This window comes from Pyxicephalus adspersus, chromosome 8 (assembly GCF_032062135.1).
Source record: "Pyxicephalus adspersus chromosome 8, UCB_Pads_2.0, whole genome shotgun sequence".
NCBI lineage: Eukaryota > Metazoa > Chordata > Amphibia > Anura > Pyxicephalidae > Pyxicephalus > Pyxicephalus adspersus.
Window position 1 is genome coordinate 2,567,644 of NC_092865.1, and position 13,800 is coordinate 2,581,443.

General features: G+C 38.5%; 1 protein-coding gene across 3 annotated transcripts in view; it reads right to left on the reverse strand.

Moving 5' to 3' along the window:
* Nucleotides 1-13,800, reverse strand: part of PTPRF (protein tyrosine phosphatase receptor type F) — a 552,192-nt gene that overhangs the window by 374,278 nt on the left and 164,114 nt on the right. For all 3 annotated transcript variants that reach the window (XM_072419315.1, XM_072419313.1, XM_072419316.1), the window contains one exon: nucleotides 13,009-13,068. The gene's annotated coding sequence lies outside the window, so the exon portion shown is untranslated. The remainder of the gene's footprint in view (nucleotides 1-13,008; nucleotides 13,069-13,800) is intronic.

Below are 13,800 nucleotides of genomic sequence, written 5' to 3' on the forward strand. Positions count from 1 at the left end.
AAAAACATATAGACTGTCAATGCATTTGTACTGCAATGGGCTCGATGATGTTGGAACGCATTAAAAAAAAAAGTTCAATTTCCAAAAAATAAACTCATTTAAGTGATCAATGTACATTGCCTTACACTCCAACTTCCACCCCCGATCGCTAGGCAAGGGGCCTGCATAGTTCTGGACCATTTTCAGTCCTCAATGTTCCTAAAATCTCACTACAAAAGCCATGGCGTTACTCCTATTAGGTTTCATGGGATTTCTTATGTTCATGTATAATTCAGCTGTACATCATGAGCATCTTTGCTAGAATTGTATGCAATACCTATTAGCATTTGTTCAACCTAATCAAACCTAGAAGTTTCTTTTGTAATGGGCGATTGATGTTGGGCTCCACTGTTGGTATGATTAAAGTAACTCCACTGTTTATCATGTGGATTGTTGTTAAAATCGCAGGCCAACCTATTAGCAACTCTTTTTTGCAAATTCCCATTTTTTACTTTTTTTAGTGTACTTTCAGTGTTCTGATGATAAAAGTAGCACCTTAAGGAAACATCTCACCAAAACTGAACAGGCCCTTTGTACAGAATGCCTCCAGCTTGCCATGTTGAATTTCTATTTTTGATAGCTTTGATACAGCAGCTGCAGATTACAATCGAAAAGTAATTTTTGCTAATTTAAAATACATAATGGCTTGTGTAGCAATTATATATATATATATATATATATATATATATATTATACCTATATGCTAATTTTTCTTAAATTACGATTGCTCTAATTTAAATACAGTCTTTGCATTACTTTCAGTATTCTCCCCAGAATTTTTTTTAATCTGGGTGGGGAAAGCCGTAGGTGGGTGGTGGCTCCTGTACTGAGACAGCCGGGTGGTTCCTGAAAAGAGCCGGGTGGTACGTCCAGCTAAAACGGGCTGGGGGAAAACACTGACTTTCATTCTTAAATCTTGCTAGAACATTTTGTGTACATGCACTCCAGAAATGGCTGCATGGCATTTCCATAGTGGGGTCCTTGTGGTGACAACACTGGGCCATGTTTTTGTAATGTTGCAAGAAATATATATCCAGGAACTGTTAGAGAAATTTGGGGATTAACATGGACTTTATTTTTTGAGGGGCCTGAATTTAAAGTTTGCCAAATCTGTGAGGTGGCTAGCGGGACAACGAGCTACACCAAATGAATGGCAGATGAAAATCATTCCCCTCAACTGACAGCCTTTTTCCCAGAATAATTTACTTGCAAACTATTCTGATTCAGCTTCTCTAGTTCAAAGACCAACTAATGTCTGCAGGCAGCATCTCTGCGCCATATCGTAGGGCAACAGATGTTAGCACTCCCTGGGCGACAGAAGAGCCAAGGAGCAAATATGAAGACATGAAGAGGAGAAAAATGTGGAAGAATGGCTACAGAATGAGATAAAGAATAGAAAGAAAGCTTTTACTGATCATTACCTGTAAATTGTAGATGGAAAAACCCTTTAAAAAACAGACAATGTTGCATTACCTATCCTGTTTTGGAGAGAAAGGCCAGATAAAAATCTGACAAAATGAAAGCTGATGTTCTTTTCTGCTGGTTTCTAGAAGCTAATTTTCAAACCAACCCAGGGGAAAAAAAAAAATTGAATAGGCAGGTCTGACTGAGAGCCGCTTTTGAATTGTTTGTAAAAGTCAAATATTTTAGAGTTTTTGGCTGAGATAAAAAGCCACAGTTAGTCCTCTATTATGCATTGTAGAAGTTGCTACCTGTATTGAGCGCATTTTTTTATTATTGTTTTTATTTCTGTATTGCTCTTCTAAGTGCCGGAAATCAGACTGCAGTGTTTGTACTTCTCATGCAGAAAGAAAAATGTAGAAGCAGATTGAAAGGCGGACGCACTGCGCCGGTAAGAGGGAAAAGCATAATTGTAAGGCTCGGTTTGAAGCCTGCCCTCTTACTTCGGCCAGAGAGCTATTAATAAAGTGGCACGCTGATGGCAGACATAATTGGGGAAAGAAATTTTTTTTTTTCTGGAAACAAAAAACATCTGGAGTAGCAGCCCACTTCTCCTCGCAGAATCCGCCTTTATTCCTTCTCTTTAAACTTCTAGTGGCGGAACGCTCGTTTGAAATCGTCACTCCTCAGAAAAATAGATCCCAATCCTAATTGACTGCAATAACGGGCTCACATTCTTCCTCTGAGTAAAAAGGTTGCCGCAATTTGGCGGCGTAATGAGCGGGTTAGAACAACAGAATACATGTTTTTTTCATCTACATTCATTGAGCTACGTGCAGCTTTACAGCACGAGTTCCACTTAGCGCTATTTATTGTGAGCACAATGATAGTAAAATTGCATGCTAAACTGCAGCAACCAAGGCTGTAATTTTTTAACTGTCCTTGGGCTGGCGTACTTACAGAAGCTTGGATTCATTTTATTTGGAGTTGGTAGTGAGGGCAGATATATGTACTATACACAGTGCTTCTGAAAGAGTAAAAACCTCTTGTATGTAAATAAAAGAAATATGTATTGTGCATTAAAGCAAAACTAAACCCTAGAAATAAAAAGAATTGCGATCAGCAGAGGTCCCTTGTGCAATAAAATAACCTTACCTGCCTAATTGCAATTTTTGAAATACACTCACCTGTCCTCGTTCCATTATAAGAGCTGCCATCTTTTTTCTCCTCTTCCTGCTTTGGATCTTTTGTCATCTTGAATTGCTGGGCAGAACTTCTGCACATACATGTGGCAGTTCATCCAGTCCTGGCAGCCCCAGGGGAGGACAGGATGTGCCTGGTTTACCAGCTTCCTTTTTTTCTCCAGAAGATGACAACAATCAGGCAGGTAAGTACGGTATGTTTTGTTGCAGAAGGGACAACAGCTGTTCGTTTCTGCAATAAAGACCTGCCTGCTCACATAAAAAGTTAAGTTTCACTTTAATATCATTATGAATTAGTTATAGTGAAGTCTTAGAACTCCAGTCAGTGACTTTGACTAGACTGAGGTGATGTCATAAATCTGCTGCAGGCAGAGAAAGCATTTCCTCAGTCTTTCCTCCCCCAGTGATCGGACTGCAACATCACATTTTTGTAGCAACCCACAAAGCTAGAGAAGAGAAGTAAGTGTCCTTAGAACAATAAGGACCTGATTCCTCCCTTCCAAGAGTACAATTGATTAATATCCGCATGTTCAATGGTTAGGTTATGGAAAGGAGAGGTTCTCTATGGTGAATATATGCAGCTTTAATGAAACAAAATTGATAGGACGTTTTCCATGGTGAACATATACGGCTACAATGAAACTAATTTGATATTGATAAAAAGGGTAAATAGTTGTAGGTCTCACAGAGAATTACAGAGCACTTGGCACTTTAGAGATAATTTTTTATATAACTTTTGTACGATTGCACTTTTAAATAGTACGAGCATTGATTTTTCTTGATTTAAGATATATATACAGCACCATTGCACTTTATGTCCCGATATAGGATTTACTTCAAGCACCTTCACTGATGTATTTTACCTATTCATTGTATTTATTTATTAATTTTTTTTTTTTCACATGGTTTTAATGACTTGGATATGAAATCACTATTGATATGCTTTTGCCTTTTTATAAAGGCTCCTATTCACAGCACCTTGATCATAGCATTCACATATGCTGAGCACGTTTAAAAAAATTAGTGAATACCTCTGCAAATTATTGAATAAATAGTTGGAAAGACATCATACATTGCTTCTTCTGTCCATTACCATCTATCATAGGTGAGACCTTATGTGTGTCAAACATCAGGTACATTTACATCCAAATTGATCCAATATGTAAAGAATATATTGAATTGTCATTATGATTAATATTGGTGAATTATGAATTAAATATGAAAAATATGTACTGTTCTTATTGTGAATATTCTTGTTTTGGTCCTGAGAAAGCAGAACTTATCCGTGAAACGCGTAGATATCAAGGGGGTGACCCCACCAGGAATATCATTGGGTTTGCACCTTTTTTAATCAAAGTTTTATATGTAAGATACAAATGTTATATCTGTTTAATAAAAATGTTATACTTTACTAACAAAATTAGGAAATTTGCATTGATTGGCCTAATCCCATACCGTGATTTTTTTGATTCACAAAGTGTTTGATGTTTTGTTGGGGATGTGGCCTGTAATTATAAGATATGTTGGATATTACTTTTTTAAAAAATCATATGAAGCTAGCCAATGTGATAGGCTATAGCAACGAATACATTTTTGTATACGCATAAAAAAATGGTACAGACACCGGAATTTACATCCGGTATAGGATCTCGGTATAGGATCTCGGTATAGGATGGTATCCCTGGATGATGCCTGAACAAAAGACGGCTTCATCCTTCTGTAGTAATAAAAGCAGATGAGGACATTGTCAGGGGAATCCTGTGATCTCTTTGAGAGATAATTAATACTAAAAGTGTTACAAGGACACATTACTGAGCATGCCACGCTTAACAAGTTTTAGATTGAAGAAGCATAATGCAGCCTTTCTATTTTTACATTTTATGACCTAAACCAGTGTTACTCAACATGGGGAACCCTTGGAATAACTTTCAGGACTTTGGGGAACCCCTTCTATATTTAATATATCCACAGTTCACAGTATATTCGTGTGGTGGTCAGTGGGAGGAATTCCTCTTACATTGCTGACCATTTGGAAGAATGTCACCCTTACAGATAGCCAAAAACATCATTGGGGTCACTTATACTGACCTGAGAGGGGTAAACTGCCGATTGCTCAAGGAACCCCCAGCAACCCTGGAAACACTGAACTAAACTTAATTCCTGGAACTCTGCTTCAAACGTACAGAACTAGGCCACACTGCTGCTTAAAAAATAAAGTGTTGCTGATAATCTTGGGCTTAAAAACACCTCAAAATAATGCAGGTGAATGTACTGAGCAAATGTTCTTTCTTACCTATTGCAGACTCCTTTTTTTCTTTAAAGATGACAGAAGAAAATACACATTTGTGACCTTGTGGGTAAACCAAGGGCTCCCAAGTCAACCCTGGACTACATAAAACCTGATAAGTAACCTGAGAAGAATTCTGTTTTTGGCAGAGCTGCAAATGTTGCCTGGACCACACTGACACTTGACAGATTTAATGTGCAGTCGATCTTTAAATCCCAGGAGCAGCAGATTGTAGGAAAGAGAACGGTTAGGTAAAGCGAATGTTACAATGTAACATTGCTGGAGCAACATGAGTTACTGTAGCACAACTGAACAAGGCTGACCAGTGAAGCATGGACTGGTTGACACATCGGCGGGTGGGAAACATGGGGGGAGAATCACATCAGGGGAGACAGATCCTCAGCTGCTTCCAATCATCCATATCCCACAGCCCTAGATGAGAACAATATGTAACCACACAGCGAGGCCGAGATACATATCTGTGTACATTGGAAGCATTCAGGTTCAACCTGCCAGAAACACAGAAATAAGAAACAAGCTTTGGACCTGACTGGTACTTTATGAAATAGAAAGTCGTCATTTTTGTATTAGTGAATGACTTTCCAGTAAGGAATCTCTGTGCTATGTTCATCTTATGTCTGTGAGACTATTTTTCTCAACATGACACCAAGGCAAACAGAAATAACACTTTATGGTCAAAATTGTCCCATTCTATGCTTAACCAGCCCATTCCATGAAAAGAAAAAGTCTTGAAAGTCTCAGGCATGAGGGGCAAACAGTTGGTCCCCCAGCCCAATGAACTAGGGATTTCTATAGAACTGTAAGTTGTTCATAATTTAAGAGCATACCACATGTTTTAAACATTATTTTTACTTTTAGTTTCTATTATTACCTAATTTCCAGCTTCCAGCAATGCCAGATATCCTTCAGATTCCAATCCTGGGCTAACAATGGAAGATGAACCAAGGTCCCCTTTACTACTTTCAATACTTTCCTTGGTTTTGTATCCATGGGCAAATCTGGTAAAGTCCTACATATTTGATGTAAGGTGCAAATATCCCCAAACAAACCTACTCCAATTTAATTAATTTTTTTCCTGTTCCAGTATGCGCTTTCACAAAGAGTTCTTGACAAGGCTTTGTGGCTTCCACATATATATGCAAACATATGCAACTAAAACCTTTGTTTGTAATACCCAATTTTTGTTGAAGTATTTGTTCTTATGGGTGAGGATACCATTTTCCTGGGCACATAGGACTGTGCCAAGTGCAAACATTTAAACATGTCTCAAGCTATTTAATGCCCCAATATGATGAAGACCCAGCTAGTTTCCTTTTATGAACAAACATAACATTAAAACTTCAAAACACAATTGTAAGCCAGTCACAAAGAAATAGATGGATTTTACTTAATTTAATATATTTTATTGCAGTAGGCCCATTAGTTTACATTGGTGCATTACGGTAACACATTTAATCATTTGAAATGGCTCCCCAACACGCCGTTACCAAAGAATTCAATGTACCTGCATTGCGCCACAACCAACGTGCTGTGTGTTACAATATAAATGAAAAAGTCCAAATCCAACATTTAGTGCAATAGGGTTGCTATCAGCCTATTGAAAGTGATTTGACCTAAACCAACCAAGGATAAAGAAGGAATATGCAGCAGTGCAAAGGGCAGCCCATCCATTAATGGAGTTTTGACATGACCTCATCACATTCCTTTATGATATCAGGATATGCATGTGGAACTGACATTAATGTTACATGGGGTTTAGCAATCTGGCCTTTGCAGGGCTGGGTCCCAGGTTGGAATCTCGGCCAGGACTCTATCTGCATGGAGTTTGCAGGTTCCCCCCTGTGTCTGTGTGGGTTTCCTGCCACATTCCAAAAACATGCAGTTAGGTTAATTGTCTTCCCCCCAAAATTGACCTTAGACTGTAAAAATGACACATGACTATGGTAGGGGCATTAGATTGTGAGCTCCTGTGAGGTTAGTGGCATCACTGTGGACTTTGTACAGCCCTGCGTAATATGCTGGCACTATATAAATACTGTGTAATAATAATAATGCTGTTCATTATTCAGGAATAGTGTGGTGTGCACCATTTGTCTGCATTCAATGCTTTGCAGAACCAATGCAATATATGATAAAAATGCTCAAGGTAGAGCGAGTGTCCAGGTAACAGACCATGAGTATCAAAGCATTCTGATCGGAGATTGATGTGGATGGATAACATCATAGTTGAGTTTCAGCAGATTCCTTCAGTCTATGAACTCAATAGACCGTGGTAGATGCAGTGGTTTCATATTGGAAAACAAATTGTCTGCCTAAACCCAAAGCACGGTGAGAATAGGGATCATTTTTTTATTTATTTTGTTGCAGTAAAATTAACAAATGTGAATAGTCTTTTGTGAATAATCACAAAATGTACCTTTACCTTTCAATATATGGACTGCTAGAGGAAGAATTATTGTATTGTATCAGCACCAGCATAGGATTCCGCCTTCCCTAGATACGAAGCACAGATATTTCTGTTCTATCTAGAACTTATCTGAAGTACAGTCAAATATTTAAACACTTTCATTAGACATGAGGGTTAAAGCAGGTGAGAATCCTCCATCTGAATGTCTGCACAATAGCACAAGCACTCTGCCAAAACAGGCAACTCATTGTGGCTCTTGTCAAGCACCTCTTGTACTTCAATCACTTTGAAATCATCAGTAAGACTCATGTAAATACCTCAAATTCTTCACAAACATCGCTAATAAAATAACTTCTCAAAACTTCTCTGAAGAGCAGAAAACTGGTGAATTATTCATACAAAACAGTATTTATCAAATATATGATTTTTTTTACAACCACTTCCAGATAAAAGAAAAAAAAAGAAATGTTAAACTCGGAAATTCCTGAAAAGAAAACACCAGGCAAAACATAAAATGACATCATAAAAGCCATAAAAGGTAGCTGTATCCTTGGCTGGCTTTTTGTTTCGGATCTGCTATTCAGCAGAAAAGTTAATGATCCGCATCAGACCTTGGCCAACTGTAACGCCACAGGACTGCTTGTAACTTGACTGAACTGAGAGTATAGTTGAGTGATCCAAGCCAAAAATGGGTCCAGCCAAAATAATTGGTAGTTAGTATTAAGCAGCTGGAATGCTGGAGAGTAAAAAGCTGAACTCAAAGTAAATATCAAAGTTCATTAATACATAATTAAATTTATTTTTTATGGAAGCAATATTGGTACATGAGTTTGCCCAAAGCTCTGATGAGGGAAGAAGAAGCAGCACAAAAAGCCAATCAGGTGGTCTGCAGTTCTATTGACCAATATCATAATAGAAGGAGAAAGCAAAAAGACAAATTTAAGGGTTGTTTGCATTTTGTTGCCTCGCTGTGCTTTCACAGACTGAGGAAAGACAGGATCTGCCAGGTCCTCCATCTTACAAGTCAGGGCTGTTCTGTGTGACAGTGCCATCCACATCCCAGGAATCTTAGAAAATGAAAAATCCCTCATTGTGTATGTCATTTTTATATTCAGCTGTTTGGAGTTCAGCTTTTAAATGTTCAATGCATTGTATAGATATATATTGCAATTCATTATAAATGGCATCCTAACACACTCACATCAACCAATGTACCTGAACTTCAGTGTACTTCAATGAAAGCATGTGAATGTCATAAACAAACTGTATTGTGGTAACTGTATGGGCTGAACATTGTAAGAATAGTGTTATGGATATAAATTCCTTTCTTATTTCAAGTCTTATTTTTTCCTGAACTTGCAAAGCTGCATGCAAACACAAATGTTATAAAATGCTTTAAAATAAAGATCTATGCATTGTTCCTTTTTACATGAGGGAACCACTGAAATAAGTTTCAGGTCTTCAGGGAACCCCTCCTATAATTACTATATTCACAACTCACAGTGTGGGGGACAGTAGGAAGAACTCATAATACATTGCTGGTCAGTGGGAAGATTGTCACCCTTACAGATAGATACAAAAAGATAATTGGTGTCTAATCTGAGAATCTGAGAATTAACTAATCTGAGAATACCAAACTGCTCAATGCTCAAGGAACCCCTAGCAACCTCTACGGGGTTCCATAGAAAACAGATTGAGAAACACTAAATCTATAGAAATATAAACATAATAGAAAACAGGAATTTATAAACTTGTTAAAAACTTTTATTATTCTCTTCTAAATATGATACATCAGACAAAGACAAAAAATGCCCCTCAAACAGCTGCTAGAGACTGATGCTAAAAGTTCTTCCTAATTCCAGGGTAAAAATGTAACAATTTCCTTAATTTTAATGGTTCACTGATACATTCTTGTATATTATACGCTCAAAAGTCAGCAAATGCCTAACATTACACCAAGATGAGCTTGTCAGCCCTCCCATTCCAAAACCATGGCTTGAACTATGACATTTGAGATATACCAGCCTATTGGAAAGGCTTTCTGCAGGTAATTAGAGAGTATCTGTGGATATCTGTGACCATTTAGCATTAAGAACATTTGTGAAGTTGGATACTGATGCTGCTGATGAGAAGACTTGTCATGGTCTTACAATCCAATTCATCCCAAAGGTGTTCAGTAGGGTTGAGGTTGGGACTGTGCAGTACATTCAAGTTTCTCCAAACTATCTTGGTGACACCATGCCTTTAGGGAGCTACACTGGTGTACAGTCATTAGGGGAACAGAAAAGGGTCTGCACCAAACTGTTGCCATACAGTTGTAAAATCAATTCTTTTTTAAAAAATATTTCTGTAAGTTGTAGTATTCACTTGAAACAACTGAATGTATTCATTCCTACAAACTTTGTCAGAAACTATTGGATACCTGAAGTCAGCCTACTGGAGTTGAATGTACTGACTGTGGCTCTTGCTCCACAGCCCTGCTTCGGGACATTTGGGTTGAGGATCGGGGTTGGGTTAAAGTCAGGGCTCTGTGCAGGACACTTGGGCTCCCCAAACCAAACTGGCATACTATGTCTTTATGGACCTGGCTTTGTACAGAGAAGCTAAAGAACACAGGAGATGGAACAGAAATGGGTCTTTACCAAACTGAACACAACACTAAAAGAGTAGAATTGCCTAGAATTTATTTGTATGCAGTAACATTACTGTTACCGAAAAAGAGAATTAATTCTCAAAGTTGGGGTGATCACTTCAAAGAGTGCTGCACCCCTTAATGGATGTTGAAGAGGTCTCTCTAATAAAATATCAGGACATATCATGTAAACACAGTGGACAGACTTTCCCACTTTCCTTTTCAACAAATTCAGCCAAAGCTAAACTAATTTTAAGGTTCATATATTCATACAGGCTCACCAGCACTGCAATCCATGACAGTACAACAAACTGCACTCGTGCAATGTGCTGCAACACATGCACTACAATTTTTGTGCACTGTAGTTTGTTACAATTCAATCATTTTAAATGGGCTAAGTAGGACAAAGCAGAACCTCAATTAAATCAGGTTCAGTTAATCTAACCAGAGATCATTAATCTATTGGATGCCATTTTTCCCATTTAGGTTTTCAGTTCTGTGTGTGGTGTGCCTTTAATTCACCACCACCCAGCAGCCTTTGCTATTTCATTGCAGAACAAATTATCGAAAAACCAAAGTCCAATTTCATGAGCAGCTGTCTTAAGAATGTTAAGACTTTTTAGCCAACTTCGAAAGAGTTCTATTTTATTTTCATTCTGGCTCCGCTTCCCCGACTGCCATCAACCTACATTCTCCCTCCTATTAATCGCCGTCCACCCATCCGTACCTGGACCGGCTACAGAATCTTTAAGCGCCTCTGTATTCCCTCCCGCCGAAGCATCAGCATGTTAGTTGTCAAACTGCATGAGCACAATTGAAATAGTCCTGTCAGTAACATTAAATCAAACTTTAATGCAGTGTCCGTGAGCTGCAGCCAAGAAGTGTGCATCGTCTGTTTCTCTATTTCCAGCCTCATTCTCCGGGAATGATAGGAAACCAGGTTTGCATAGCAAATAGAAGCCGCAAATACTGGCAGAGACCAGCAGCTATCAAACAGTCTGTGGCGACAGGAAAGCATAAGGCTGAATTTAAAGGGAAACCCACGCCTGAACTATGTTAAATAGACTTTGCTGGCAGAGGGGAATGGGTTTACCAAAGGGCAAATGTAGGACCTGAACAGAAAATTTTTTGGGGGGGAGAATGCAATAACAGGAAGTGAGAGGATTACTTTGTAAAAAGAGAGACATTGCCCAAAAAACATTGGTCTTCATTGGAGGATCTTCCTTCTAATCCTGATGCTGTGATAACTCAAAATTTTGGATTTCTCATCACTTTCAGACCTGGGGAAAGTGGTTACTGGGAACTAACGGAGAGGGTGAATCTCCCCAGCAGGACAATATGGTGTCTAGGGTGGACTGCACAACACTATGCAAGACTATACAATGACCTGGAGTTTGAAGAGCTAAAAAATTATTACCAAAATTAAATCCTAAACGAGCAAAATTGTTCATGATATCATGCTGTTTTAATAGTATTTATGTTGCTAAGTCTTGAACACTTTATACCAGATTTCATCAAACTTTATTGACACACTTCAAATGACATAAACCTGGCTCACACCTAAACATAAAATGGTAAATTGATAGCAAAAGCAACTAATCAAAGAGGAGGTGACACGTCATTTTGTGTATTTATTATTTGGGTGATTGGTGTGCCGCTTCACTGAGCTCAAAATAAATGTACCCAGTTAAAGCCGACATGTGACATCAGTCATGAATCACGGTAACAACCATACCAGAAAAGAAAGATTTACAATAAATTTTATCAAAGAATCTGCAAACAAAGGTGTAATTATGAACCAATGGATCCCATAGTAAGTTCTGCACATGGCTTTCCAAAATCCAACCTACTCCAATGTAATTTTTAGATATTCTTGATCTTCCTCTCAATGTCCAATTAGCTATTCACCGACAAAGAGCTGACATTGGATGCCAGTCTGAGTTTTAGGGATTACAAGCAGACCTGGGAAGAATTGATCAGGATGGTTACACATGCCTGTCACTATTTTTTTCCTATGAGATTAGCCAATTACTTACTTCTTCACTGACAATCACACCAGCATGATAACACACCAAACCACACATGTGCATTGTGCTATGCCGCAATACATTTTTTGTGTACTGTGTTACATTACAACTCATTAACAAAGGCTAATGCAGGCAGAGTTGCACCTCATTGCAATCAGGTCCTGAAGCAAAAAACAGCTTTTGGGGCTGATATTGCACCCCAGCGCATGTTTTCTTGGATTCAGGCTTGTTACAGCACATTGTGTTAAATCAGTCAATTCAAACTAAACCGGCTGTAACCCACATCAGTGCCAATGCAATGCCACTGAAATCCAGTACCCTGTAATGCATATGCATTCTGAAGGTGTGGTGAGGAATAATTGATAATAAACCACGGACATGTGTACTTGCTAGGTTGATCAAGCCAAGTCTACAATTTTATGGAGAGCTCAGCTGCACTCTACAGAATTTTGGCAACTGGATGTCAGCAAATCCAAATTCCCCCTCATGTGCATTGTCAATCTAAAAGCCAAGGAAAAAAAAAAGGAGCCGAGTCTAGCCAATTTTTCTTATTCACATCTTTCAGTGGCCGGGACCAATACCAAAGTAGCCCGTCTTCTACTCACTGGTATTGATCTAAATAAAAAAAAAAAAAAACTGGACCGAGACCAAAATGACTGCAGAAGATGGCTTTAGGAGATTATGTATTTAATGAGCCGCTCTCCCAGATTCAGTATTAAAATTGTCAATAGATTTTATATTTTTTAGAATTGCAGAAACATTTTGTTTTTACTGTGGTTCTTCTTTCCAGGTAGTTTCAGGACAACCATTTGTGTCCTTTTGAAATAATGATCAAGGACGTGATGCGTGTATTCATTGTCCACTGCCTGGTGAAATTGTCACGCATTGTAAGGTATAGGCACGCATCCTCTTTGTGTCCTGTTATATTGGTGAGGACAGTGGTCTTTCAACATTACAATCACTCCTTGTCAATGAAGTAGAACATCACATACCTTTACATCGATGGTGCGGATGTGCCTGGTTTTATTCTTAAAGATCCATGCGTTTTACTCCTGCAAAAATTAAAGAAGATTCATTAATTACATGAAGCTTTGTTACACTATAGGGTAAGAGAGTAACTATTTTCTGGGTAAGGTGTTGAAAAGGCTAATTACACACAAGGCTGATATTTCATACTGGTGTGATTGAATCATTTAGTGGTCTATTACCTCCCCTGGGTGCTACAGTTCTGTCTTTGTTTAACATCACACAGAATGCAGAGTAGCACATTGGCGCCTGTGGTGTGAGGAGCAGCCAGAAAATCTGATGTGCCCATATCATGAAAGTAATAAAGCCCACTTTGGCATTGAAGAAAACCCTTATAATTCTGCCATGATGGTCCTTGTTTAGGCATGACACCCTGAGAAATGCCATGCGGCCATCACAGCAGTCCGTGTGGACAGAAAGTGCTTGCAAAAGATATGAGCAGCACCACTGAGATGCAATAAAAGCTAACATAACAATGATAAATACTTGGTGTGCAGAACACAGAATAAACTAATAGAATTTAGTTATGGTGTACATCTTATTGAACTTAACTGTAGCTGAATTTAAAAGAAACATGCCAGTCTCCTGTATGTCATGCTGAGTCTCTGGTTCATAAAAAGAATAAAGATAAAGACTTCTAACTTTCCTGACCTGCAAACTAGTTCTGCCTGTGTGGCTCAGAAAGATAAGACGCCAATAGGTCACAATAAAAGTCGGACGACTAGCGTTTCCAGAAAGAGGTCACCAATGACAGTTTA